This window comes from Octodon degus, unplaced genomic scaffold (assembly GCF_000260255.1).
Source record: "Octodon degus isolate 3935 unplaced genomic scaffold, OctDeg1.0 scaffold00066, whole genome shotgun sequence".
In the NCBI taxonomy this organism is placed as follows: domain Eukaryota; kingdom Metazoa; phylum Chordata; class Mammalia; order Rodentia; family Octodontidae; genus Octodon; species Octodon degus.
The window spans coordinates 12,219,065-12,230,215 of record NW_004524642.1 but is presented as its reverse complement, the minus strand read 5'-3'; positions in this window follow the sequence as shown (position 1 = coordinate 12,230,215).

Genomic DNA, 11,151 nt, shown 5'->3' with positions numbered 1-11,151 from the left:
TGGTCAAGAAATAAAAGGAGACATAATAAGACTCAGCAGTTAAGTTCCTCCTCCTTCGCTGTGTGCTGCTTCAAGATACAGTTTTATGAGAAGAGCTCTGGGACAAGAAAGTTCTTTGTGGAGAAAATTCCTGAGTCCCTCTGAACATCTTGCTTTTCCAGTAAACCAGTGCAATGTCCCTTTTTGCCATGTTACCTCTTCATTTTCTTCTCTTCTCTTTCTCAATCTTTACATCCTTTTTTGTAAACAATACATTGGCATTTTCATATTCCCCTCAATCTCTGTTCAATGATAAAATAAGATTTTTTTTCTATGGTCAGTATAAGTGACCAAGCCAAATGTTTAACAGTGTAAGCTAAGTTACACTATAGTGTATGTTATTATAAAATCATGAGTTTTTTGTTGTACTTGGAATCAATTTCATGAGTTCACAATTTCCAGGCAGACATTGTGACACTGAAACATATCCTTGACAGGAAATCAAGATGTTTTGATAAAAATATGAAAAACAACTATTAAACTGAATTTATCATGCTCATTGTAACAACAAGAATGTTTTTTCTATAAAACGAAGAAATCTAGAAGATAAATTATGTTTTTATTAATGGTCTAATATATATTTAATGCCAATTTTTCATACTTTTTTCTGTTATGTGTACATAAGTGATCTTTCTTGAGGGTAGCTATATATATAATTTCAAAGTAATTTAAGCAACTATAGAACATCGTGTACTAAATTAAGGTCAAAATGTATCACAAATTCATATGAGAAGGTTAAAAGAGAAAATTAAAATTTTCTACCTTTTAAAAATTGAAGAATTCATTTCACAGAAGTCTCTTTACATTGAATTTCACCTCATATATCATTGACCAGAACAATTTCAAACAATCATGTTTATATCTAGGAAAACAAGAGAGTGATTTTGAGCATTTCTTGAAATACTGCATAGTAATCTACTAAGTCAATGCTGTGTAGGATAATGTTCATATATGAATAAAACTAAGGTTAATTTTAGTGAGATTATTTCAAAAATAAAAGGTAAGTACAAAGCAGCAAGAAAAAAAGACTTCTGGAGCAGCTCAGGCTGGAAACTGATCTTATGTGGGAGAGCAGGACAACATCAGAGTGCCTGAAGCAGTTAAGCTATATCAGTCTTGAGAAAAGCATCTTGACAGGACAATTTTGACATTAGTTGCTATGCAACCTAGTATCTCCTGATACTAACTTTGCAAAGGCATAAATAAAAATCCCTACTGTTGTTCTTTGGGTCCTTTGTCAATCAGGCAAATGGGCCACTATCTGACCTCAGCTATTTCTTGTCCTTAGTTTCTAAACCCTCTTGCTGTTTTCTCCTGGGGACCAATAAGAGACCAAGGAGTCCCTACAAGACTCATCCTAAGTCATAAGTACTTTGGAAACCACTAACCAGGCCTGCCCTGCTCACCAAAGAACTATGCTATGAGTGAGAACAAGCTGCTAGGTGTACCCTTAAAGTCACTATCTTGGTTACTGTTCTCTCATTGCTGAGTCAAACACCTGCTGCTCAGAATTAAAGAAGGAAAGTTTTTATTAGTTCACAGTTTCTGGAAGTTTCAATCCACACTTGGTTGGCGCCAAGGCAGGGTCACATGACATGTGGGCAACAGTTCAAAGCAGAAGAAGGCAGCAAAGCAAAAAGAGCAAAATGAGGTCAAGCAAGCCTCTTGACCTCCTTTATACTGCATGCAGGCTCCCTGCCCAGGCCATCTCCATTCCTTCCTCTTGCACAGGCTCAGGATGTTTACAGAGTGAGGACCCTGGCTCCCTGCTCAGTCACTCAGTTAACCTTCTAAGCTTCTCAGGTTGATAGAATGGATCAACCATAACTCAGTTACAGGTAGCCTAACCGATGCAAAATAGATAAGACTCTACAAGAAATGTATGAATTATTACAAGATCATAATTAAATAATAAGGTTTTATAAAAACAAAATGTATTACTTATCAGGCTTTTCACCATGTTACAAAATTGGAAATATTCTGCTTTAGTAGTCACTGAAATAGATATTAATTAAGATTTCCTCAGGAGTTTTATAGTTCTTAAAATATAATGAACCATTTCCACATACATATTTATGACCAATTTAAATATAATGATCTATTTCACCTACAGCAATGATTTATATTTCAGGTCAGTTGATCAGGTAATTTTTTAAATATGTAAAACCCCAACAAATTAAAACTTTATCATGAAGTTAAGGAATAAAGTAACCTTTTTATTTTAATACAATAGATTCACACAAAATAAAGACTACCAGAATAAATTATCATCATTTCTGATATAGCCTTAAATATAGCTTTATGACATGTTCATTTAACTTCATTATTTTTTTCTTCGATGGTGCGGCTAATCAATAAAATGGATGCAATGAAATTTCAATTTACTTTACTTGAATCCTTTCTGAACAAATTCCATGGTGACAATAGTATTGAACATTTTAAGTATTTTCCAATAGTATAGTAATATTTTTAGTGATTATACCATTACACTATTGGTGATTATACTTCTAATGTTTTCTTTACTTAAAGGTGGATTTACACAGGTATATAAGAAATAACATGTCATTCAATATCCATTACTTTAACATGTAGTAAATATAGAATGCATGCTATTAATATCAAATTGCTTTGAATAAATGAAGAAAAAAATAATAATTTATTTGACCTGTTGTCGCTAATAAATTAATGGGAAATGAAAGTTTTATTTCTCCCTTTGAAGTCTCATAAGATTAAGTTTCCTTGCTTTTTTTTTTTTTCATTTATCTCTCTTTTGTTCCCTATCCCTCTTAAATTTCTCCTCTACAGGATAAAAACACTCTATCAAGAGGAAGCTTTTCACATGTGAGTTCCCAATTTATGATGGGTTTTGTTTTATAACTGCAGATCTTGCTCCTATCATTAAGTAGTAATTATAGTTTTGTTTTGTTTTGTTTTGTTTTAGTTTTGAAACTATTTCCTGGTACTGTTTTTGTAAATTGTACTAATTTAGCTAGGATTTCACACTTGTGATCAGTTCCTCTCTCTCCTGTAACAATGCTGTGCCTCGTGTACAATTATAATGCTAGTCAAGTGTCAAAGGACTGGGGGATAAGAAAAACTGATACCAGTACCTTCTTCTTCTTCTTCTTCTTCTTCTTCTTCTTCTTATTATTATTATTATTATTATTTTTGCAGATGGGGGGTTGAACTCAGGCCTTTGCACTTGCCAGGCAAGCACTTATTCTACAGAGCTATCTCCCCGGCCCTCAGCATCTTAGTCTTAATAAATTGTGAAGATATGATCTTGTGACATCAAAAACAGCAAAGAATTTCTGCACCTAGAAGACATTCATGAAGAGCAGACATTTCTTAGGGAGGGCTAAATAGTAGGGATAAAGCTATTTTTCATAAAAATTTATAAGAATCAACAAAAAACAAAATAAAATTTTAAAAAATAGAAAATAGAAAGACACAGAATCACAATTGAACCCTAGACACCCAGACCACTCATAGAAATTCCTGGCAACAAAATGACAGAGGATAGTAGAATTTTTGAAGTGATAGAAGCATATGTAAAAAAAAAATGCATTAGGTTATATAGGGAATCTGAGAAGAAATAATTTGTCAAGTAGAAAAAGAGATTACAACCGTAGTGAAGGAATTGCTCAGCAAATCTAGAGTAGACACATGCTAAAAAATAGAAAAGCATTAAAAGAAATGGTGAAAACCATGAATGCCAAATGTAGGAAATAAATGGAATGCAGATATTCAAACAGATATACAAGAAATTAAAAATTCCATTTAAAGTTTTCAAAATTACATGAATGAAAGTGAAGGCAAAATATCAGACAGAATTATGACTACTGATCATGGAAAGAAATATATATCAAAATTAAGAAGGGATCAGAAGAAGAAATCCAACACTGGAAAGAAGATGTGAAGCAGAACAACTTAAGGTCGCATGGAGTCAGTGAGCAAACAGGAGTCACTCAAATGACATAAGAATGTTTACAGAAGTAATGGCAGAAAACATTCCAAAATGGAAAAAGAATGTCATATATGTATAAGTGAGGTATATAGAGGTATATATCCACAACCCAAATAAATCTACACTAAGGTGTACAATGATCAAGAATCCAGAAATTCAGCATAAAAACAAAATATTAAAATCAATTAGAGAAAAGAAACAAGTCACCTATAAAGGAAAGCCCATCAGAATCACAGCAGACCTCTCAACACAAATAGTCAAGTAAAGGAGAGGTTGAAGAGAAACATCTCAAGTCATGAAAGAAAACAACTTCTAACTCAGATTAATGCAGCCTACAAAAATATCTTTCAGAGAAACCCAGACCTTTGCCAAATGCAGGAGTTGCAGACTTACTACTAGCTAAAGTAAAGCAAGTGCGTAAGTAAACCTGTCCTGGTGCTGGGGCATTTTTCAATAGGATCTGAGTCTGATCAGGGTCTTGCATGTTGAATGTCTTATTGCCTGTGTGAGTGGAATTAACATCTCAAGCTATAGGCTGCTCCCTCTGTGCCCCAAGACTGGAAATTACTATTCAGGGTCACTGATTGGGCCCTCACCTGTGTGTGGCTCCTTGGCAGGTACCTATGGCACGACGGAGACCTCACACCCTCCTTAGCTAAGTCATTTCTAAGTGCTCGGGTGGCACATAGCCAGGCAGGCATGTAAATGGTCTCTCCTAACGGGCACTTACTCTTCGTCTTTTATGCCATCATTCGAGGTATGCAAGATACACCATAAGAAGACATAAAGGGAACTAATTTGTTAAAATCTACAGTCGCTGACTGTAGGGAAAAGGGTTTTTATGGAGGGAGAAATAAAATCAAACCATCCCCTGAATATTAAAGGCAAACAATGAAGTAAGAGGCCCATTCTGTAGAATTCTGCCTTGGCTCCCTCTTTTGCTACTGGAGTTGCTGCCAACACCTATAACTTCACGCACTACTCCTGACTCATCTGCTTTCAGCAAATTGAACTGGTGCCAGGGAGCCATGCCTGTACTCAGCCACAGAAGCCTTCCCTCTAGATCCTCCCTCTTGTATGCCCATCCTGACCAGAAGGCATCATCCAATGCACGCCCCCCCCCAGCTGACTATCCACAATTCATTCTGAGTTCCACATTCTAACTAAGAAAAACTTAGGCTGTCAGCCTTGCCAAATGAGTTGAACCCTGTCGGGCCTCAATAGACAGAACAAATCAAGTTCTATTACACTGGGTCCCTGAGAGCACACAAGTCATTGAGAAAGTTGGGGGCAAATCTGTGACTTTCCTGGTAGATAATGCAGCAGAACTCTCTGCTTTCAGGAGACTCCTCCGTCAAAAAGTCTGGGACGCTTGCCTCTCATCTTTTCTCTCAGGCACAAATATGCAGTCTGGGAAGACATCTCCTTGATACCAAGCCAGTCAGCCTCCCTTTTGTTTAACCCTACACTTTGTTTCATTTATCGATTTATTGATTTGGTGCAGGGTGTCACTACACAGCTCAAACTCATAGTGATCTTCTTGTCTCAGCCTCCCCAGCACTGGAATTACAGGCAGGCACCACCATGCCTGGTTTCAGTAACCAGCCTGCTGTGCCCCGGGTTCCAGAGCTGACTCAGTATGTGGTACCAGGGATCAAACCTAGGTCCTTGCTCTTGCCAAACAGGCACATAGACCATTGAGCTGTCTCTGCAGTCCATAGTTCTGCACTTTCAACTTTGATTGTTCTCTAACAAAAGATGATACTTGCATCAACCTGAGAGGGAACACTGCAGTCCTAAAGTTTGAAAGCATTCCACCCTAAGGACTCACCTCTGGGCATGGCCATCAATAACGCCACCTCCCCGTGTCCCCATTACTATGTAATGTCAAGTGAAGCAAAAACAGACATTCAACCACATATCAGCCAGATAGCCTTTTTAAAAAATAGGTATCTATTATTTTATTATTATTATTGCTATTATTATTTTAATGTATTTGGTTATTGAAGGGCCTCACTATACAGCTCCAACTCACAGTGATCCTCTTGCTTTCAGCCTCCCCAGCACTGGGATTACAGGCATTGAAGTTACCTACTGCAATGCCCACTGCAAAGAAATTGTGCCAAAGAAGAACCTGTGAGACTGATTGACACTTTAACAAACAAATTTCAGTACATGCCTGAGTGCCTCATGCTTCTTCTGGGACATGACCAGCCTCCTTCACACTTGGGTCCACAATCCCGGACTTGATATTGACCTTAACATGGGAGGGAGAACATTGCTTATGTGAACCTGAAACGCCTGATAATCCTAACCCTGAAAATTTGAGTGACTCATTTCCAGAAGTATAGACAAATGACTCATCTCCTAGGGCTTGCTGTCAATGTTGTCCCTTTGGATATCAAGCTCTGCCTCAAGGCAGCTGCCACCTGCATCAGACGGTACACCTCTCCTGCCTGTAAAGCCATTTCAAGATCTCCAAGCAGCCTATGCTGTGCAGTGGCCCTCCATGTGCATTGCCTCAGCGCCTGTTATCAACAGCCTGCTGGTAGACCTCCCTGGACATAAAGAATGCCTCTGCCTTCAATTGTCTCCTGTCATCCAGCCCCTCTTCACCTTAAAATAGAAAGACCCCAGTTCTAGACTCAATTGCTACCTGACCTGTATTCAGCCTCCCAGAGATTCAAAACCTTGTTTTATTTTTGTAAAAACAAATTTGTTTCATGAACCCAAGCTTCCTGCTAAAAAGGCACAAAAGATTTGTTATCATAACCAGCAGAAACTGGTTATAAGAAAAATCTTCAAATTTCCTGGAGCTGCTGGCTTCTGTAGTCCTCCTCAGACTGTCGGTCTGTGGGAGCTCCCAATGGCCTTGACAGGCTGCCTCTACCCTCTGCCTTCACATTCTAATAGCCACTGTTCTTCTTGTTCAAGAAAGTGGATGACTTCCCCTTGACTAACATCTAACTGTCCTCGTGTCACACAGTATTCTGGGATGAACTCTTCTGAAAATCGATCCCCCTACAGATGCTGAGTGCACCCTGGTTACAGATGGAAGTAGGTCTTTCAGGAATGAAGGCCATTGGGTTAGATATGCTGTGGTCACCCTGGACAAAACTATTTTGACTAAACTTTACTGCAGGGGGGAGCCTCGCAGCTCACTGATGTGTTGCAGTATGCCACTACTGATGCAAACTAATCTGGTCCAGAGGTCTAAAACCTCCAGGAATCCAATTGAAGAAAATAGGGGGGGGGGAAGAAAAAAACCCGTGAACTCCAGTCATCAAACCTGGTCCACCATATGTTCTGTAAGCTCAAAACACTACACAGACACCCATATCCCTCCATCCAGGTCAGGTTTCAGCATATCTGTCAGTGGCCCTGACATCTCATTCCCGACCTATATTGAGGAGACAATAAAAGTCTGTAGTATCCTGTCCTGCTGTAAATAAATAAATAAATAAATAAATAAATAAATAAACCATACCCAGAAATGGCATACACTCAATCACTGGCAGCAACAATAGGACTACATTTGTATCAGAGATACCTAAAAACTAGATTAAATAAATACTACATACAGCAGATAGGCCACAAAGGGCTAGAAAAGTAAAAAAAAAAAAAAACAAAAAAAAAAAAAAACAGCTTGTAACAGTTAAAGTATCAGCTATATCTGTAAATATTCCTCTACACACATATAATCTGTAGACATTATAGCCCCTAATATGTAGAGGTTCATATTAACTACCTCTACAAGTTCTGAAATCCTACTTTACTCTGCTGAAAAATTGACCTGGATAGCTCTTCCAAACAACGCCTGCATGCCACCCAGTCTGCACAAGGCTGAGGCCTGAACACACTGTCAGGCTGCTTGCCCCAGCGTTGCTTCCCTACTCCCCACTAGGTGTGTGTGTTTTTTTCTTCTAGCTCTAATTTTATTATTTTTTAAAGAGAGTACAAATTAGAACTAAAACAGAAAAAATTACAAGTGATACAAAAATTCAATTAACAAAGTAATATGAATTTCACAGTATTTCTTGTAATACATCAAGTTGTCTTCCAACCAGTTATTAATATTACTAGATATATGAATATAAAACTGGAAGGAAGAAAAAAGAAAGAAATGTATAAGAAATTAAGAAGAAAAAAAGAGCAAACAATTGAAAAAGGAGATGAAACAAACGAAAGCAGTAACTGCTTCTTTCCATAGCAGAAATTCATATTACTGATGTCCAAACCATCTTGCTTACATATGTAGATACTTCTCTTTCCCCCACGCCCTCTCCTGTCCTTCTCAACTCAGTAACTCTTTCCTTTTGAATAAGGTCATTCCCTTTTCGCAGGGTCTATTGTACCTTTCAGATTCAATTTTTCTCTTTCAGGTTCTCACACTAAGGAGACAATATGGTATTTGCACTTGCAGGTCTGATTTATTTCACTTAAGAATATGTTCTCTAGTTGAGTTTTCAGCATAACAGATATAATATGTATAATACAAAATCCAAAACACATTGAAAAATGATGTTTTTTCAGCAGGACAAATTTGCATCTTTCATCTGTAAGTGGATACAGCTGGTTTTTGTTAATCGAACTTTATTCCCCATATCCCAATCCTAGCTTTTTCACTTCTTGATTACTGCTTTTATTTTTCTTTAAATTCTGTTGACAGTTTCCCCAAAGGGATAAAAACAACCTGTAAGGGCTTTTTACTTACTCTTTCCTTGATTTTGCTAGTCATGCTTGTTTTTTTTTAATTTATCTTTCTCATCTAAAAAGCCTAGGGCTAGCATTTATAATTTTTTAAAATATGTTTGTTGTTACTAATATACTGACATTTCATGTTGGAGTCTGAATTCCTGCTCTATTTATTTTATTTTATTTTATTTATTTATTTTTTCTGGAACCGGGGATTGAACTCAGACCCTTGTGCTTCCCAGGGAAGCCCTTATTCTACTGAGTCATCTCCCCAGCCCCTGCTCTGTTTAATTTAATCATGGCAGTTTGCCTGATTGACATAGAATGAATAAGGCTCATGAATTCTTGGGTTTGCTCAGCTTTAGATGGTAAGAACAGCCTTAGCTTTCTAAAGGATTTTTCTGAGTAACAGGAGGGAGAAATGAAAGGGAAAAACTGTATAAGAAAAATTGCTTATTTAAAAACTTTGTTCGGGGGGCCTGGCCCTAGCTCAGTTCTTTAAGTGGCTGCTTCCACAAAGCTGTCAGCCTCAGGTTGCTGGAGTTCGATCCCCACAACACGCCAGCCAGCCAAACCACCCCTGAGGGCATTCGGAGCAAAAAATAATCCTTATTCCATTTTGGGCCGGGGAGATGACTCAGTGGAATAAGTGCTTCCCTGGCAAGCGCAAGGTTCTGAGTTCAATCCCCGGTCCCGGGAAAAAAAAAATAAAACAAAAAACACACACACACAAAAAAAAACACTTTGTTCCTTTCAAACTGCCTACCTCTAACTGCTTCATAGCTTTGTAATTTCTTTTTTGACCTCTGTAACCGTGAAAGCATGACTGAACATACAGGCTGCCTGATTGTGCCATGGTACCAAGCTTCCTAAACTGATGATCATTAATCTACCTTGTAACCAACAATCTCATCCTGCTAGCTGATCAGAAGAACTGCCGTGTTGTTGTCTCACATTTCTACCTCCTCTGTACCTTCTGCTTGTGCACCATATAGAATTCCTAGACAACCGGATTTGGGCGGCCTGATATTTTGAAAATGGACCCAATCAGTACTTACTGATGTCAATAAGTCTCCCTACAAATCCTGGTTGTAATTTTTTTGTTGTTTTTTCTTTCTGTTGCAAGAATACGCTTCTAGCAGTCCATAATTTCCACCATAAACATGGATTAGAGAAACAGGGATGATATAAAGAATTACACTAGCTGCTTTTCTTTAATCCTATCTTTTCTTGTAAGGCTAAAATAGCACAAACTGCAAATGAACACAAGACTAGAAATAAATTTAAATCATAGCTCATTGAGTTTCTGATGTGACAAGTCACTGTTAGGAAAGGAGAGGGACTCTGAGGATTGGAAAGGGCATGTGTGTCAGAATTTCTGGCTGAACTGGTAAGTATTTAAACATCTGAATTCCACTGAGCCTCATTTCCATCGTAAGTAGTCCTTCCTTCACAGTCCCCAAAGTTTTTTTTCCCCCTGTTGTATTAAAGAACCTTGAAACAATGCTTTCCAAGAAGTCAGTTCTCCTAATGCCCCACACCCAATCACAAATCACATAGCATAAATATTTATACGGAGAGACTCTGGTATTCTTTCTCTATGAAATATAATGTTTCAGTAGAAAGAAGCCTTATGATTGCATCCTGGTCCAATATGATTGATATGTTTCAGAAAAAATATGACAAAAGCACAGCAGTGAGGGATGTAGATGAAAGGATAGAGAAAGGTAGCCTTTCAAGAAACTAAATGCTGAAAAGAGAAGCCTGGGGGGGGGGAAACCAAAACAACTTGCTAACCCCTTGATATCGTATGTCTAACAACCAGAACTGGGAAAACACGTTTTTGTTTAAGTCACTCATTTTGTTAAAATTTGTGGACATCTCTAACAATTTACACAGATAGGTAGATGGAAAGATAATTGCTAGAAGTAACGAGATTCATTTACTTTAATAAGATAATGAAATTTTCATTTTTATATTCTGCAGGAATAATTTACAAATTAAGCATCCTTAGAGGCTCAAAACTTTGATGATTGGTAAAAATATCCCATGGTTCTTAAAACCAAAATCTGTCAGCTTTTAGTAAGATATTATTCATATGCATAGAGAAACATTATATTTGCAGAAAATGACTTTACCTAAGACACAATGCATATGTTTAGAATCTAGAAATAAATTTTAAATTGTAAGCTTCATAGCTCAGTGCCAGTATATTTTTTTAATGTAACGATAGGAACTTTGAGGATAAAGAAAATCTCTGTGATGAAATCTGAGATTGTGAATGTTTTCCTGTACTTTGTAAATAGTATATACAGTTATCTATAATGAAGACTTATTAGGAAGATTGTAATACCATGCATTTCCTAATGCATTGATAACTTTATTAACTTTTAACTAGTCATCTTGGTAAACTATCTTGATTAAAAGTCAGTTTTAACGGACTTTTATAA